At 40.5% G+C, this 19,157-nt stretch overlaps 1 pseudogene across 1 annotated transcript; it reads right to left on the reverse strand.

The window, feature by feature from the left end:
* Positions 1 to 10,446: 10,446 nt before the first annotated feature.
* LOC111948945 lies at positions 10,447 to 18,479 on the reverse strand (annotated as a pseudogene). Its single transcript, XR_002874924.1, has 9 exons — positions 18,217 to 18,479; positions 14,522 to 17,543; positions 12,971 to 13,589; positions 12,677 to 12,889; positions 12,484 to 12,575; positions 12,089 to 12,415; positions 11,818 to 12,007; positions 11,273 to 11,394; positions 10,447 to 11,036 (listed from the first exon to the last, which is right to left on the reverse strand). The product of XR_002874924.1 is annotated as an uncharacterized LOC111948945 (transcript).
* Positions 18,480 to 19,157: the final 678 nt, after the last annotated feature.

Here is a 19,157-nt window from a genome sequence, read left to right on the forward strand (position 1 = left end):
GATAGATAGATAGATAGATATGTATGCTCAACACAATCAAACCTGAGAATTGAACCCAAACAAACTGATAGTAAGTCAGCTGCTCAACCCACAGAGGTCCAGCCATCCCATTTTCAAAACAAACCACTCATTTGATCTGTGAAATAAATACCATCCACCCATTTTCTTAACTAAATAAATCCCTTTTGGAGCCACATAGCTGCTGGAGCCTATCCCAACCACTGTTAAGTAAAGGCTTGGTACACCCTGGAAGGTTTGCCAGTTTATTGCAGGGCCATATAAATGCAGCCGATAGGATTCTAAAGCATCTTTTTGCTTTTTACCACACCAGAAGGCATTTAAGCAACATCCGACTCATCAAAAATATTAGATGACCACAGAGGAAAATTCTCAAGGATCCTTTGCATTAAGTAACTGCTAAGTTGGAAACCAGCTTCAGCCTAATTTCAGATTGCACAGTATGGGTTTGATGTGTAATAATGGGCTTTAGGCTATATAAAAAGGGATTTCTTATGACTGTCAATGATCCACCTGCTATTGTCTCTGTCCAGGTTATGGTCTGTGTTTCTAACATGGCTGTGAGAGACCCCTGTGCTCAGGTAAAAAATATTCAAGTTGGTGGATCCATCCGAGCGAGGTTGGCTCCAGAGGAGTAGTGGTATACTTCAGATATGTGTAGTGGTAGTGCAGGTAGATTCCAAGTAGGGCTGCACGATATGAGGAAAACTCGCGATATGCGATATTGGTGATTAATATCGCGATAACGATATAATTTGCGGTATATAAACAAATAGCCAAACAACCAAAAACATCATTTACATTTCACTGCAACAGTTTAAAAATTATACTCCAAATGACCCTTGTCGACGTAGGAGGCAAACATCAAACATAAAAGGGCTCCATCTGATTGATCAACAAGGTAAACGGGTCCTTCCGATTGGTTAAATGCATAAAGGGATTGATTTCATTTGTTCACTATTTCAGGCTGCCATGAGGTTTTTTTTGCACATTTGAGGTAACCATTTATTGCGATTTTCGCCGTCTTTTGCGGTATGCATATTGCACAGCTTGATGTCGCGATAACGATAAATTTGCGGTATGTTGTGCAGGCCTAATTTCAAGCATATTTATTTTTGTCACTTGTGCAATGCTGGTTGTACATACTGTATAATCGACCTTCTGCTTTGCTCCAAGTTCCCTTTTTGCCTCTGTTGCCTGTGTGGAGACCCTGTGTTTTCTTGTGGGCATTGGCATCTTCAACTCTCTCTATCCAGCCACACTTCACTTCATGAGGGGCTTTCCCCTCATGAAGCTGCCATCCTCCTCCTAATCCCTGCTGGAATTTTTTTGCTTTTAACATAGGATTACGGTAAGCATAAAGATGAATTTTGCCTACAAGATACCTGTTTTTGTAGGACCTTGCAGTGTTTGGACCAGAGGAGAGAACTCAGAGACTCTCCTGAGTAGGGGAGTACACAGAGAGCAGCCCCCGCATGGTTATAGCGCCGCCTCCAGTGAGTCAGTCCTGACGAGGAGGCATTTGCCCAACTTTGGATGCTTGAAATACTTTGGACCCCTACACCTTTGCTAAGTGACTAAAAAAAAAAAAAGTCAAGACCAGATGACCAAACCCAACAGACATTGCTGGACAAACTGCCTCCGTTAGGGAGAAAAGGGAAGTCATGACTTTGTCAAACTATTGTCAGCGCAGTTATTTCAAGATTCATACAAATGTATTATTCTGAAGGTGCTTAGATACTTAGACATATTTATAAAGTGATTTTATATGTTAACAATGCAGAATGAAAGTTAAACACAGAACTTTTATGGTTTTGAGAGTACATGAGTGTAATGCTAAGTGGGCCTTAAAGTGGATTATATATTGATTTAAAAATGGAATGGTTTCTTGTGCAGACAACTTACTGTCTGGTGAGCACTATTTACTTTCTCATGCACACGAGAAAGTCGAAAGTATCTGGTTGAAAGTGTTGACCAGGTGCTTAAAACACTTGCTATAGCTTAGCCTCTGCCATTAAAACCAGCAAAAACCATCATGCTCATCATGCTTATCAAAGATGAAGAGAAACTTCAGGTGCCACAATTTACAACAGGCCTCCTACACACAAAAGCCTCGGACTGGTAGCTGGAGGTCGACCTAGGAAAAGAGCTAAAGTTCCCTCTGCACATTATAAATACAAATCTCCGCCCAGACATGATAGTAATCTCTGAGGTTTCAAAACATCTGATCATGCTGGAGCTTAGCCTGTAGAAACATATGGCCCGCGGGCCGTACCCGGGCCGCCAAGTGGTTAAGTCCAGCCCATACATGAAGAGAAAAAATAATCAGAATGTTTTAAAAAGAAAGCAAGTTTCTAGTCCATTCCTGTGGTGAGTTATGATTTTTTTAAAGAAATAACCGAAATGCGCAATTCCGCCACTAGGGGGAGCAAAGGAAAAGCAAAACAGGTGAAACAGCAAATCTCTGCAGCTGCCAAAATCAAAACCTAACAGCTCTGCGTCAGGGTAAGATTTACTTTGGTTCCTTATGAACCTTACCACTGTTATCTTGCTATAAGGATGATCAGTGTTGACACCCTAATGACCAAAATACTGTCAAAAAGTGGAGTGAAAAGCTTTACAGGAAAAATGGACAGTGTTTTTTTGTTTTTTTCACAAAGCTGAATGCAAAACCTGTATGCTTGGTATGTCATTAACAGGTCCCAGTGTTAAAAGAATAGAACATTCAGCACCACTATGAGACTCCCCATACAAAAAAGTTTCACCATTTGCAGTTAAGAAAAGAGAATTACGATTCCAGATCCAACTTCTATGGAGACTTGGAAGCCAAATGAAGGAATCCAGTCCTTTATTGTATTTTCGGTTGTTATTATTATTTGAAAACACCATCATGACAGATTTATACAGCTGTGCATATTTATTATAGATGTTAAAGAGACCGTCACAGCTGAGTTTCTTAAGTTGATGGACACAACAGCTTTTTTTCTGTAGCCCTTTTTGAGTTTATTATTGGGATTGCTTCAGTGTCAGATGTCAAATATTCAGTCTTTATAAAATTGAATACACCAACTTTTTTTAAGTGAAATTAATTTTATTTGAGATCGATTGGCCCCAAGTGATTAGGCTACTATGTTGGTTGAGACATTTCTTCCAACTGAGTAAAAAACTAAAACAAAGCTGTTATTTTGCTTTTATGTTACTGGTCCGGCCCACTTGAGATCAGACGGGCTGAATGTGGCCCCCGAACCAAAGTGATTTTGACACCCCTGCTGTAGAGGCTTTGTGGGAAGTTCTCTTTGCAAAGTCCTCTGTCGACTAGGCATTGCAGGGGCTGTCAATAAGAGGGCCATTTAATCTGTGAGCAAAGCCGGAGAGAAGGCCACGAGGTGGCCAGAGGAGCTCCGATCGTCCACATCTTGAAGTCCCATGAAACACTCCTCATTCTCACGCCATGCAGGTGGACCGACAGAGTCAGACCAGGCAGCTGCGCAAAGCGGGACAAGCCTGCTCAGCCTCCTGAACCTGATATTTTTCTATTTTTATTGAGACAATGATTATAATCAGGTCCTCTGGTTTTATTTTTCCCCTCTCGGGAATATGTTGAACCTTTCCTGCGATGAGGTTTCTACCGTGGTCGGAAAACGCAGCGGAGATCCGGGATTGATTGAGCAATTCTGCAGCCAGGGTTTACTCCAAGAATCAGGCTCTGTACTTTGGAGGAAACATTGTTGAGCGCAGCTCCGATCTTTCATCCACGTGGTGGATAGATGAAGAAGACTCCGGGACAGGATCAACTTTAGCCTCCTCTAGGCATATTTATTAACCATTGAGCACGGAACAAATTCGTCTCTCTCCTACATCAGAGCTCATTCATTCAGCGAGTGATGTCATCAACCCTCGACACAGAGATACCACAACAATGACTCATGGGAACAGAAGTGACTCATGGGAAATGGAGTAGAAAGAGTAAGAGTGAATTAGTATACATTCAATACTTAACACCCCCACTCGCTCTTAACTCTTCATATTAACCACAAACATAAAACAGTTTCCTCTTTTCTTGGAAAACATCTTAAAAAACTTTTGCACGTCTAGGTGCCAAACATGTCTTGCGCAAATCTCCTCAGTTTTGATTTGGTGGCTGGTTTTGTCATTACATCAGCTACCATTTGCTCTGTAGGGCAATATTGTAAAGTTATCTTGCCACTCTTTACAGTTTCCCTTATGAAATTATACTTTATGTCGATATGTTTACACCTCTGTCTGTTTACTGGGTTTTTTGCTAGGGCAATAGTACCAGTGTTGTCCTCACACACTTTTGTCTGATTGTACTAATATTTATCTATACCATTTAGCAAATGCTCCAGGTAAATGCATTCCTGTATGGCTGATGCTAAAGCCATATATTCAGCTTCACAGGTGGATAATGCCACTGTGGGTTGTTTTCTGGTCTTCCATGAGATGAAAGAGCTTCCATCACCAAGGCTGATGCAGTATCCAGATGTGCTGCGTCTGTCTGCAGTATCTGACGCCCAATCTGCATCACTGTATGCCTTCAATCCTAAATTTTCTGCATTTTGTTTGAAACACAATCCATGTTTTGCTGTACCTTTAAGGTATCTGAACACGTGTTTCACTGTGTTCCAGTGTTGTTCTGTTGACTCAGAAAAATGCTGGGATAGCTTACAGACCACAAAACTAAGATCAGGTCTAGTACAAGTGGATAAGTATATTAAGCTTCCCACTGCTTCTCTGTATTTTCTTGCATCCTTCATTTTTTCAGCATTTTCTGAAAACACAAGTTTTGACTCACATGGGGTTTCTCTTGGTTTACAGTCTTTCATTTCAAACCTTTCCAGTAGTTTATTTACATACATTTCCTGTGACATTTTGACTTCACTGTCTGTCTGCTCAAAATCTATTCCTAGGAAATGTTTCAGCCTTCCCATGTCCTTCATCTTAAACCTGTCAGTTAGCATCTTTTTCACACTTTCCAGAACACTCTCTTCGTTTGCTGCCAAAATTAGATCATCAACCCATATTAGAAGAATGACCTTTTCATCCTTTTTCTGTTATGAATACACACAGTTATCGGCTGAATTTTGTTCAAATCCATTCTCGGTTAAACATGCATGTAACATTGCATTCCAGTTTCTCGCTGATTGTTTTAAACCATAAAGAGATTTTTGCAACATACACACAAGTTTTTCACCAGTCTCCGACTTTTTCTCGTAACCCTCTGGCTGTTCCATATATATTTTACAGTCTATGGGTGCGTGTAAATAGGCTGTTTTGACGTCCATCTGATGAAGAATGAGTTTTTCCTGTGCCGCTTTCTGCATAAGTACTCTAACACTCGTCATGTCTGCTGTTGGAGAGAATGTCTCTTCATAATCAATTTCTGGTCTCTGGCTGTAACCTTTTGCAACAAATCTTGCTTTGTATTTTTCTGATCCATCAATGTTTCTTTTACGCGCATATACCCATCTACCCCCCACTGTCTGTTTGCCTGTTGGTAAGTGAGTGAGTGAGTTTAAAAGTGTCGTTCTCAGTGAGTGATCGCATCTCTTCATCCATTGCGTTTTTCCACTGTTTTGAGTTTTTGGATGTTACTGCCTCTCTGAAGTTTTGGGGAATGTCACAAACTGCTCTATAACAGGAGTCTATGCATGCCTGCATTTTGTCCACTGTCTTATCAATCTCAAAATCATGCAGATGAACCGGTTTCTTTCTGATTCTGGGTGGGTTCCTTCTGCCTACAGTCTCACTGATTTCACCTGGTTGTGCATGTTGACTCTGTTGAGGTAAAGTTTCAGAAACATCATCCCGACTTGGTTTGTTTTCTGTATCTCCATCGTTATCATTTTCAGGAACCTGAGGATGTATGTATCCAACATCATGTTCTGTGTACTTCTCTGGTGTCTGAGTTTCTTTTTCTCTGGTAGTTTTTGTAGTGAATTTCACTAACCTGTGTTTCTGAATCTTTTCTGTTTCCGGATAATACACAAGAAGAGCTGGACTGTTTTTGTCATATCCGACGAAAATGCCTGGTTTACATTTTGAATCGAGTTTTCTCTTTTCTTGTTTGTAAGCTAAACATTCAGATCCGAATTTTTGTAGTTTAGATACGTTTGGTTCCTTGCCTGTAAACAGTTCATATGCTGTTTTCTTTGTGCGTCTGTTGTAGCACCTGTTTCTTACATAAGCTGATGTCTGTATCGCATAGTTCCACAACTTATCCGGTAGCTTGTTCTCTATCAGTAAACATCTACTCATGTCAAATAGTGTTCTCCAACCTCTTTCTGCTGTTCCATTCTGGTGAGGTGAGTAGGGTGCAGATGTTTCATGTCTGATTCTGTTCTTGGTTAACAGAGTTTGGAAATCTCTGCTGGTAAATTCGGTGCCGTTATCTGAACGAATGCACTTAACTTCTCCGTAAGGTGCAACATCGGCTAAAAATCTTTCAGTAGCTGTCACTGTGTCGCTCTTCGACTTGAGAAAATATACGAATATGGTGCCTGAATAGTCGTCAGTAAAAGATTGCGTATATTTGTGTCCTTCCATGCTTGGTGTGTGCATTGGACCAGTTAAATCAGTATGGACTAATTCTAAAGGTTGCTTGGCCTTTGCATCTGGCTCTCTGTTCCTGGTTTCTGTACATTTCCCTTGTGTACACACTTCACACAGCTGATCTGGTTTTCCTAAACTCCCTTTGATTTCCATACCTTTTACAATACCTTGTAACTTCCGTACATCATCATAGTTACAATGACCCAAGATCTCATGCCAGGTTTGAATGTCATGACACACTTTACACTGATCATCAGGACTTACTTCAACAGTCGGTAAGTAGTACAAGTTTCCATTTTCATGGATATCAAACCTGCTACCATCTTTGGTGACCATGGTGCTCTCCCCTCTTTTGAAGGTGATTGTTGCTCCTCCATCTGCTGCCCTTGCCACCGAAAAGATGTCATGTGGATATGATGGCATAAAGAGTGCATTTCGTAGTTGGGCTCTGTGTTGATTTCCAGCGTTGTCTAGTATGTAGATCATTGCTGTCCTTCTTCCTTCCGCCATTCCACTGCACTTGGTTCCATCTGCTAACTCCACTGAGTGAGTCTCAGCCTGAAACGAGTCGTCGAAACTTTCAAATTTCTTGAAGTCGTTTACAATGTGGGATGTGGCTCCTGCGTCCACCATGATGCCTTTCATCTTCACATTGTTCGGGATGCTTTCTTGCATGTTGTACTTTGCTTTGAAGAAGTGATCTTGATTGCTTTCTTGTTCAACAGCAACTTTTCTGGCTTCATCTCGTCTCCCCTTTTTCTTGCACATGGACTCTTGGTGTGTATTGCTTTTGCAAAAATTACACCAGACTTTTCTAAAGCAGTCTCTTGCCTTGTGCCCTTTAATTCCACACTTGTAGCATATCACAGTGGTACTTTAATCTTTCTTGTACGTGGCTTGAGTTTTGTGAGTGCTTTGTCTCTGTTTCACATGCATTTTCATCACGTTGTCAGCTTCTGTTCTGCTCATTTTCTCTGACTCCTCATAGACTCTCAGTCTTCTTTTAAAGTCTGTAAATGTGATTGAATCTTCATTTTGTGTCACATGAATGGCTAGGGGCTTGAATGAATCTGGCAGTCCTGCTAGTATCATGGCTATGATTAGTCCATCGCTCATCGTTTCACCTGCATCTCTTAATGCTGCGATGATGTTCTCTGCTCTTATTATATAGTCTGTTGCACTCTCTTTTTCCGTCATGCGTAGCTTGGTTGTGTACACATTTATTATTCGTGGCTTGCTTTTTCCAGAATAATGTTCTTTTAAAATCCCAAGGGCTTTTCTGCCATCATCTGCTGCTTCATGTCGTATCAAAGAGAGGCTTTTGTCATCTAACAGCCTTATAAGCTCCGCGTAACAGTCAGCGTTCTTTCTGCCATCTGCCGCAAGTTGTTCCGTGTTGGCGCCAACAGGTGCTCGTAAAATAGTCTCTTTAAGCTTTAGGCTATGTAAGTGACCCAGAAATCTTGTTTCCCACAGATCATACTTGTCTTCGGATCCGTCGAAGAATATACACTCGCCCAAAGCCACTTTTATCCGCAAATTTAGAACAAAAACTGCCCAATCTCTTGTAACACTGTGGATGTGTTGAAGTGCATACTCCCCCTAGTGTTGAGGGGTGGGCATTGCGCCGTCACGTTCGCTGAAGCCAATGAGTTATATCACTAGAGGAGACATCACGTGGTTCCTCATGGGAGGAGAGCACCGCCATCTTGGTGAGGTCAAGTTACTGCTGCAGTGAATGCATGTGAACACATTTTTTGCATAATGCCAGTTCATCGTACGGGTTTCAACTGCCAAAATCAGAAAAATGAGTCCATGAAGGAGGAAGGTATATCATTTCACAGGTAAGTATTTTATTTTTTTTTCTTTTAAGGCTGCAGGGGCTTCATTAATAGAACACATGTTGACATGCATGATGCTGCAGGGCTGTTATCAACATGCTGCATGATGTACATTTATTTTGCTGTCAATATAAATGTACATTTTATTTTGCTAAACCTGTATGCAGCATACTAGGCTATTTATACAGATTTATACCTTTCTGACTCAGTGACTGAGTCACGTTTCCAATGGACTCAGACTTCAGGAAAAAGTGGATCTTGGCTATCAAAAGAGTTAACCCAGATGGATCACTGTGGTACCAACTAGAAATACAGTCTGGCTGTTCAAAACATTTGTGGAAACAGATTTTGATAAGAGGCCAGATTGTTTTTTTAGGGTAAATCTATTGTTCACTTTTGGACTTCTTTTGATTATTATTATTGTTAATAATAATAATAAATTTTTTTTTATTATTTATTGACTTATTATTTATTTATTATTTATTGTTTGTATCGACTTACGATTGATTTATTAATATTATTATTATTGACTTATTGTTGGGTTTTTCTAAATAATTTAAATTGCATGTCAAAGAGGTCTAAAACTTCTAAATGTTTAGAAATTAATTTTAAAAATTCTTTCTAATAATTTTTTTATTTGTAAGAAGTCCTGCAACAATGCATTTTCATTCAAGTTTGACCTTTTAAGGCTGACTGTTTCTCTTCTTTAACAACAACAAATGATGTATGTATATATATATTATATACATGAAATATAATATATTTATATATATGTATAAATATATTTAAATCTAAAAATATATACAGTTCATAAAAGCTACTTAGACACCACTAAAATCAATGGAAATCAATGTCAAGTGGGCGTCGTCGACCTCACCAAGATGGCGTCGCGCTCCGCCACTGTCGGCCAGGCTTCTAAAGCGGGCGTGTCTCCTCTAGTGATATAACTCATTGGCTGAAGCATCTTCGATCGATGTAGTCAGGGTGCTGCTGCTCATGTCTGAGTAAAGGAGTAGCCAATAACAAAAGTGTCTGATGTGATTGACAGACAAACACATTCTCCTGAAAAAAGGTCTTCATGAAATAAATACGCCATTGTGAAAAACAGCAACATGAAATAAAAACAAATCTACTTTGGAAAATATTGATTTTGAAATCCAAGGTTCTAAAAAAGATGTAGGATTATAATAATATTCCACATGAATAAAATGAATAATGTAAAATGCTGTTTTAAAATAATGAAAAGGTTTTTAAAGCAAAATGAAATATATTGAATAATATAATGGCTTATTTAAAATCGGTGTGCAGGTTTTTCACAATTTCATGATCTTTTTATATATTTATGAGAGTTTTATTGGTTGATTGTGTATTTGCAGGAGTTCATATTTATTTAATTAAATATTTATTTAATTATGAACAGTATAGGACTCCATACTGATGAACCCATATACTGTTCAGAGTCTAGATAAATGTTGCAGCCAAAAAGCCAAACCTTCAATGTCAGAACGAGGCCAAGCAACTTACATTTGAACAAAAACACAGGAGCTGTGGTGAAGGCAAATGACACTGAAGAGACAAACAGTTAAAATATTTGCCTGTACCAGAAGGCAACTCATGCATTAAAGAGTGGTTCAATGATGGAAATCTGCAGGCAATAGTGAAGCCTAGTGGAGGTTTCCTGAAAGCTTGGGACTACAGTTCTGCAAATGGAGTTGGAGAAATGGTCAGAATGAATGGTTTTCTCAATGCTATGAAATACATACATATGATATCCATCATGCAATACCATCAGGCGTATGATTTGCTCGAAGCTAATTTCCGAGCAATACAATGACCTCAAACACATCCAGAGTCATTAAGGCCTAGTACTGGAAGTGATGCCATGGCCCCAACCGAGCCCTGATCTCAACGTCATCAAGTGTCTATGAAACACATGAGGAGACAAAAGGATATGGAAACGCCTGCATCCACAGGAGGTCTGAGGTTGGTTCTCCAAGAAATTTGTTAACAGGCTCCATATTTTAGTTTTTCTTTTATTAAGTATGACTGAACCAGAAAAAAATGTAGCGGGTTCTTTCTGTAATATTAAGACCTGCTTTGATTGATTTAGGACATACAAGTTAACAGAAAAGCGGCATGTACAATAACCATTGAAGGGAAATGAAGGGTTGGTGGATTCTCTGGGTGCCTGCTGATTTATTACTGCTTTTTTCCTGAGATACAAAAGGTACATACTGCAACTGGTTATACGTTTAAAACAGTATCATTTCAATAACATTGAAGGCATAAAGTTTGTACAAGTACTTGAATTCCCTTTCTCAATTCCATGTGTTCACATTTTAAACTGGGATAATTTACAAGGCATTTATGTGAGCTCCAAACATATTTCATTTCACATGCGTTTTTAGCAGTAAGGAAAACCATTTGAGTTTTTGGCTATAATGTGTGGAAAGGGACATCATAAATGGTATTTTATCCTGCTGCATTTTCTGTCGACTTATTTCTTCTCCTGCTCTTTGGACTTATCAGGATGGTCAGTTTGGTCTTGGCTCTTTCAGGAAGCGGAGGATCTCATCAATCGTGGCCTCCTGGTACTCATGAGACCATCTGGATGAGGAAGAAGCAAAAATGAATGCATTTAAAGAAAATGTATTTTGAAGATCTGACAGTTTCCTACTTTTACAGATTGAAGTTCTGTGGATAAAGACTACCATTATAAAACCACAAAAACAAACTATTACATCTGTTTAAACAATTCTAATTTTTTGGCAAAACACATGAAATGTTGGTTTATATGCTGAAAAAACTCAATTATTTCAACAACTGAAGGTTCTGATACTCACTTGATGCCATTGAAGTTGAGCATAGGTCTCATGTCTTCAGGTAATGACGTGGGTTCAGGCCACATGAAATTATCCACGACAGGAACAATGTTCTTCTTACAAGCCAGGGCTGTGACTATTTCCTGCAACAAAAAAGACATTTTTAACTAAAAATGTTTCATCTGATGTTTAAAAAATAATTGCATCAATCATCACCAAATCCAAGGCTTGGTGACTTATTTCAGCAGTAATCAGAGTGTTGCCCTCACTATTTCATGAATGAAAAACTGTTACAGGATTAAAGACCAGATTAAAAAAACCACAAACATGAACCAAAAGACCTTCATCAAGGTCATGATCTCATTTTCAGAGGCATTCAGACATCAGTTATACACAAGACATGTTAGTTTCATGGACAGTTATTTAGCACCATTTTTATGATGTCATACAATGGGAACACTTTCACATTTTGTTTAATCAAGTCTTTCACACAGTGTGTCATTTTTGGTCGGTCCAGGCGAGCATTCGGATGTTTATTTACATATGAAAGAAAGAAAACCTCTGACCTTATGCATCCAATCCTTCATGCCAGTGTCTCCCATGTATTTGTCAAGTGCGTTGGCTGACAAGACCAGGATGAAGTTCCTCGCCTGCTGCACACTCTGAACCAGTTTGCCCTCAAATTTGCCAGCCTCCAGGTTTTCCACGTCTATAAAGACACTGTATCCTCTGACCTGAAGGTGCACCTTCAGAAGACTAAAGACGACAAAAGGTTTGTCTTTTAAATCATCTTATTCTTATGTCAACTAAAAAAGCAAAGCAACTTTCAGTCCTGACCTGGCCAGCTGGGAGCCGGTCGTCCGGCAGTAGCTGATGAACACGTCGGGCCCTGGCGGCTGCTCGTCTGTGTCGCATGGCTTGGATGGTTTGCCGCTGGCGGACAGTATTTTTGCTCTGTGGACTTCATTTTCTATGTGGCAGTCATACTGAAGGTAGTGATCATTGAGGTTCAGGACGGTGTTTCGATCGACTCCTGCCTGGACCATGCCGTAGGTGTACTGACGGAAACGAGGGTCCACCTCAGCCAGCCAGCCAGCCATGTTGTTTGGGTCGCATGCGGAGTAGTCTGCATATGATTTCAGCACTCGTAACTCTAGCAAAAACCTGGAGGATGATTAACAAAACACATTTTTACACAACACTAACTTTACACACAGGTGCAATTGTCTTACCTCTCGCGGGTGAGACCTGCAGTCATGCCCAAATCAGAGCTGAGGTGTTGATCCGTCATGTTCAGAAGGAGATCTCCATCCACCTGAAGCTCCTGTGCAGCAACACACATCACCAGCAGACCAGTTAGCCTTTGGGCTCCGACATGTTACTGTTCTCCATGCCTTTTTCTTATGATTTTCCTGTCTTATTTACCTGGAAACGGTCACAATAAGCACTGAAGCCAACCTGCTGCAACCACACCCGCACTTCACAGGTTGTCCAGTTGGAGACGGATGAGAAGATTCTTTTGGGTACTTCTTCTCCCATCATGCTTAGCGCTTTCTTGGAAAGTGAACAGGCTGTCTCATTGGTGCAGTACATGATGATTCTTTTCAGGCTCTGAACTGCTCCGATCTCTTGAAATATCTTTGAATACATAAGACAAAACAAAATTTATGGTATCAGATATAATTTAAAGTCTATGGTAAAGGAGCCTCGCGCTCATACCTTAATGTTGTGGTGACGGGACTTGATACTAGCCTCAACACAAATGTAAAAGGCTGCAATGCACTTTCCCTCCACTCTTGTGCCATCCAGTAAAGGCAAGAGGTGCTGGAGGTCAGATGCAGTCTTTCCCTGCATGCAATCGGTGTTGTTCAATAAACTGCAGGCAAAGTCATCAAGATCCAGAGATGCAATGAAAGGTTCCACCAGCTCCAAAGTCCCAGATTTCACCACCTCCCTCTCCATTTCTCGGTTTGCAGCCAGCATGGTCACAGCCAGGCAGGCGCGGAAGCGGATAAGCTCGTCTTGTTTAGAAAAAGCCAGAGGGAAGAGCCACTCAGCCGCCTGCTTGTCAATCATCATCCGCTGACATCGGTGGCCTCCGTACATGGCACAGTTTGACAGCGCTACGGCACAGTGGCGCAGCACAGTGGGATCTGTGCCTCGACACCAAAAAAGGAGAGCACCCAGGGCCCCGTTGGAGATGAGGTGGACAGATGTTTCCTCTGTGTGTTTGAACATGTGCTGTAGGATGCCGGAGACACTGCGAGCCAGCTGAGCATCCTCTTGCTGTCGAGCCAGGTTGAGGATGACTCCCAGGCCCAGGCGTGCAACATAGTCCCTGTTGGAACAACCGTTTGCAATCAGACACCATCAAATACAAATGCCGTTAATGAAAGGCATCAATCACACACAAAAAAATATCAGTGTGTTTAGTTTCAGAAAAGAAGGAGAAACATTTGCTAAAGTTTTTACTCAGAGATAACATTTTAAGAATTTTTTAATGAAAAATGTTCCCTGAAACTGGCCCAGAATTCTTTCTCTGAAGTGTTACCAGGCCGTGAGCCGGCACCTCACGACGTGGAGGAGGAGCGGGACCTCGTTCTTTAGGTCATTGCCCAAAGCACATAGGTGAGTATTGGAACGAAGACCAACCAGTAAATTGAGAGCTTTGCTTTCTGACTTAGCTCTCTCTTCACCACAAATAATGAATTTTAAAAAAGATGGATAAAGCATGTTATCATACGGGCCACTGGCTTGTATTGGGTTGATTTGAAAGCCACCTCCCATTTTGAAAGTAAGTAGAAAAATATAGAAGCCCAAATAACGTCATTGTACAGCTAAAGATAAGTTTGTCAGATGTCAATCAAAGCCCACGGTCCATGTGAGTATAGTATACAATTTATTTTATCAATTTCGCCCACAGAACCACCGTCCTATGGGTGGCTGGATGGCTCAGCTGGCTGCATGAGAAACCAAGGTTCGTTTCTTAAGGGGGTGTGATTATTCCAGTGTGGGTCCATGGGAAGTTACTGCCTAACTATGTAGTCACAAGGGGGCCCCAGACTTGTATTTTATCCGGTCCCCAGCCTGGATAAATTACAGAGTTGTGTCAGGAAGGGCATCTGGTGTAAAAATCTCTGCCAAACCACCTGTGCGACACATTGAAAGCTGATTCGCTGTGGTTTTTGATATTTAAAGTCACGTTTGTCATTTAGAGGTATCAATAGATGCTTGCCTTGCAACTTTCGGGTGAAAGTTTATCAATATTACCTGTTCTCTGAGGTCAGTATCTGCTCCAGGAGTTTTGCAGACTCATGGATGATCTCCACCTCAGGCGTCTTTTGGAGCTGCAGCAGCAGGAGCTCCAGGCCTCCATCCAGCCGGATCCTATTGCAGATTTCTTCAGCCACCTGACGTCCAACGGCTGGTAAAACCCAGGCCTCCTCCACCAGCTGGTAGATCTCTGCGACTGCCCTGCGGATCTCATTCAAGTCCGAGTTTTCTTGAGCTGACTTCAGCCTCTGGATGGCCGAGCGCAGGGCCGGGAGGGAGGTGTTCAAGACCCCCTGGACGTCGGTGCTTAGCCCTGGTGAAACAGACTTGGGCTCGCTTCCTGTGCCGCTCCTCCATCGCTGGAGTTGGCTGACATATTGAATATGGGGAAAGTCTTTGGAAAGGTCCAATTTGGAATTTTTTGGGGCTGTCTTCAGCTTGTTTTTATCAGAAGAAGCCCTTTTTTGGGTCTTCACAGCAATTCTGCGGATAATTTCGTCCCTGATTTCAAAGCATTTCTTTCGAACGACACAGCGCTGTTGTCGTGCGAGAGAAATGGATACATTCAATAGCTTATTCTTTTTCTTAGCATCAAGGTTGTCAAGATAGTCGCAAGTTCTGTTCTTCTTAGCCCTTATCTTCGACGAAATAAAACAAAGTGTTGCATTCGGAGCACGGCTTTTGGCTGCAGAGAACATACCCATCACTGCCTCAGCGTCAATGTTGTGGCAACGGGCTGACTCAGTTTCTTTCCGGAGAACTTCATTGATATCCAGCTTGAAATATCGACTGTACTGCCTTTCCAGTGCTACAACAATCTGTGCCAGACATGCACTCATCATGGTGGCAAAGAGAGACCTATCAGCTGGCTCCATTTGGAGCTTCTGCACTGACGAAGCCTGCAGTTCCCCACCAAAGACGTCCTTTTTCAAGACTAATGTTTCCAAAGGAACCTCCACATAAGTCTTGATGGTTTCAATGACATTCCTCACAGTCTCAATCCCATCAACGTGGCTCACAGTCTGAGTAGCAGCAGCAGTATAAAATTTTGACATCCAAGGTCCAGACAAAAATATGCCAATTAAACCTAGCACTTGCATTTCTACCTTGCCAGTGGCTGAACCAAAGTCAGACAATAAGGCAGACTGCAAATCACTACAGGAAACAGTTCCTGTGGAGAAGAAGTTTAAGAATAAATCGTAGTGGTACATCAGCTGCTCACAGATGACAAACAAAACATGCAACCTGTTCCCCCTGTACCTTGGTAGAAGACCTTTAGGTAATCCAGACTTTTCTAAAAATGAAACAAACCCCCTAGGGTCACCTTTACCGTCTTTGTACCTAAATTTGTTGACAGCAAGAACAATATTTCCAGCAATGCAGTCGTTTCCTGACAGACTGCCTCTGACTGTCTCAGCATCCTTCAGAGTTGACCTGCACGATCTGGCTATGGTTTCTAACGGGTGCAGATGACAGTTCAGTTCATTAAATGACACCCCCCATGCCTCCTCTAACTGAGAAATAGTGGCGTGATTAACCGCACTACGATCAGTCAGTGTATTTTTTATATTGGCAATCATAGTTTTCCTGATATTTTCAAAATTACAATCATATATTTTAGTGTAAACATCTGCCACTCTATTTAGTGACTCCTGAATATGGAGCTGGTAATCTTCAGCAGTGCCACCAGGCAGGAGGTCAAGGGACATAATTAAACAATCACAGGCACTAGTGAAGTGGATTTCATTTACATGAACCCCTTCCTGGGTCGTAGCATCAAAACCCAACGTGAGCTCTTGGTTGCTCAACAAAAACTCAGCAACCTGAAAATCAGAGACAACACCCAATTCTCTAACCATTTGTTCCACAGTTCCCCGATGAGGTACAGTATCAAATGTAAAACCGGCCCTTTGTGCCCATTTCTGAATCAGAATGGGGATACTTCTGGTGGGTACATTATTCAAAATATGATCATAAACAACCATTCTAAGATCAAATGGATAGATTTTACCTTCTCTTACAAAGACTTGACGCTGTCTATTTGTCAACGCCTCCACTTTTTCCTGCAGAACAAGATTCTCATTTTCTAACTCCCTGATTCGTTGACTCTGTACATTAACCGTTTCCGCTGCAATGAGACCCCGGGAATCATCACTTTCCGCAGAAGCAGAAGTTTCAGCAACCTTTTTGCATTTACCATATTTCTTTAACTGCAAGTTCTTTTTCTTCTCATAAGACAACCGTTTCCTCAACAAATCTAATTGTTCCATGCCGGGTCCCCTTTTGATCTCTTTTCTCAACAGACATATCATGTCATTCTTCTTGGCAATTATCTCTTTTTTACGTTTTATGTCCTGGTTGAGGCATTTCACTTTTTGCACATGGCTTGATTTTAATTGCTCTCGCAAAGACTTCACAGAATCACGATATTTGTTTTTCATGTCAGATTTGGTCATCATTACAAATGAAAGTCTCCTTTTGATTCTTTGGAACTCGGGAGTTAAGGCGATTCTCGGTGATGTTCGCACAGATACAGCAGGTGACTGAGTGGAGCTGGTGCATGATTCTTCCCCAGCAGTGAGCTCCGAAACAGTTAGAGGTGATAAAGTCATTATGGCTGGAGATGAGACCTCAAACTGAGACGTAGATGGATGAGACAATTGAGATTCATCTGAAACTGATGGGGCCTTATGAGGAGAGGGCTGAGCTAAGGTGTGCAAAGTAAATACTTGGTCACACACATCCTGAAAATGCTGCTTGTCACTTTCACGTGTGAAATGTTGGTATTTTCTTATTGTTTTTTTCAGCAAATAATTAATCTGCCATGGTTTCACAACAACATTTGATCCTAAGATCTTGGATATTTGCTGAATGGTGTGAGTAATTTTACGCTTTTGCTGGAAGAAAATGTGTAAAACATGCCCATTCCTCAATGGTGGAGCATCTGGGATGTTGCCATACTTCTCAGCAGTAAATTCAACTACTAACCCAGGCTTCTTTGGAGGCATGCTGTTAAGCTCTGAAAGCACAGAAAGATAAAATATTAATAACTAATGGCAGATCCAATTTTACACAGAAATCAAATGTGAAAACACATGATGACTTAAGTTTAAAGTTTAAAAAAATGAAAAGAAAAGAAAAATTTTACAGTCTGAAAAATAAAACATAAAAATAATTATTAAAAATATATAATATTTTTTAAAGTTCTTGATTAGGGTTTTTTTTTAAATAAATAAAAATACAACGTCTTCCTGGCATTTACTCAGTTACATGTGCTCCTGTATGATTGTAAACAACGGTAGAAGCAAATCGCTTTGCTAGAAACCGACCACGTGACCATGAGACTCCAATCTAAACCTCTGTGAAGGCCTAAAATCAATCTACTTAAATCTCAGTAATCCAACGTTAAAATAACATTTAACTGTTGTTGATTCGTAAAAATAAGTCTTAAAAGTAATTTCGAGCTGATTTTACATGACGATTATAGAAAATAACAGAATTACGAAAGAGTATTGTGAGCCCTTTAAACAGAGAATTTTCCATCATCGCGGAGGCGGCGGACATTCACAACGCGCACTTCCATAGTTAAAAAAGGTATTTGCAGACTTGAATTTTGTCATGGAATTTGCAGGAGATGAATAAAACACATATACAAATAATCTAGTGGCAACATTATAATTCAAGATACTCACCTTAAAATATGCGAAGTGGTTTTTGACAACCGAAGTTTTTGCCGAAAAATTTAGGTAGTAATACTGCACGGTCAAAAAAGAAATGGGAAGGAAGTAAAACGACAAATATGTCGAGTAAGTTTTTAAAAGATTTGCCCAACTTTAGACGATCACTCGAGAAAGTTATGTTCGTTTGAACAGAGACTGGTCCTGCAGCCTCGCGTGTAGTCAAGCTCACTGTTGTGGCAAAGACTTTCACAGGTTCTCGGGGTCCTTTGGGGGTCCTTCGACCAATGATGACGTCACCCTACAGCAACACCAGTTGGACCAACTGCTTAGCGAGCGATTTTACGTTTAGCGTTTACTACTTAGCGACGTCGTACCCATCTAAGGAATTTTAAAGGATTTGTTTTGGGTTTGAAGAGAATGACTGCAGTTTTTGTTTGAATGACATTGAGACGGTGGATCATTTATTCTTTAACTGTGGAATTATAAAAACATTCTGGGATGAGTTCTGCTTTTGGTATTCTTCCAAAATTGCAGTGCCAGTTTATTTACACTCAAAAAAAATTCTATTCGGTGTGGTATCATATAATAGACCAGAAAATACAGTTCTTAATATCCTGATATTGCAAGAAAAATTTTATATACACAAAAATAAATTTTTGAAGACCAAACTACTTTTTGTAACATTTCATAAAGAGCTCTGTTTTTACTTTCAATCACTTCATTATATGAAAAAGAAGAATGGCTTGAAATTGCTTAGTTTTGTTCAGAAATACAAACTTCACGAGTACCCCTAACTTATATTAGACTATTTAGATTGGTTACATGTTCCTTTATTTTACTTATCTGTTATTATCTATTTGTGTGTTATGTTCATTGTTTCTTTTTTTCCCCTATATTCTTTATTTTCTATGTTAATGTGTTATGTTTGGCAGTGATGATTGATCTTCGATGTA

The sequence above is a fragment of the Oryzias latipes genome, chromosome 16, assembly GCF_002234675.1.
Source record: "Oryzias latipes chromosome 16, ASM223467v1".
Taxonomy (NCBI): domain Eukaryota; kingdom Metazoa; phylum Chordata; class Actinopteri; order Beloniformes; family Adrianichthyidae; genus Oryzias; species Oryzias latipes.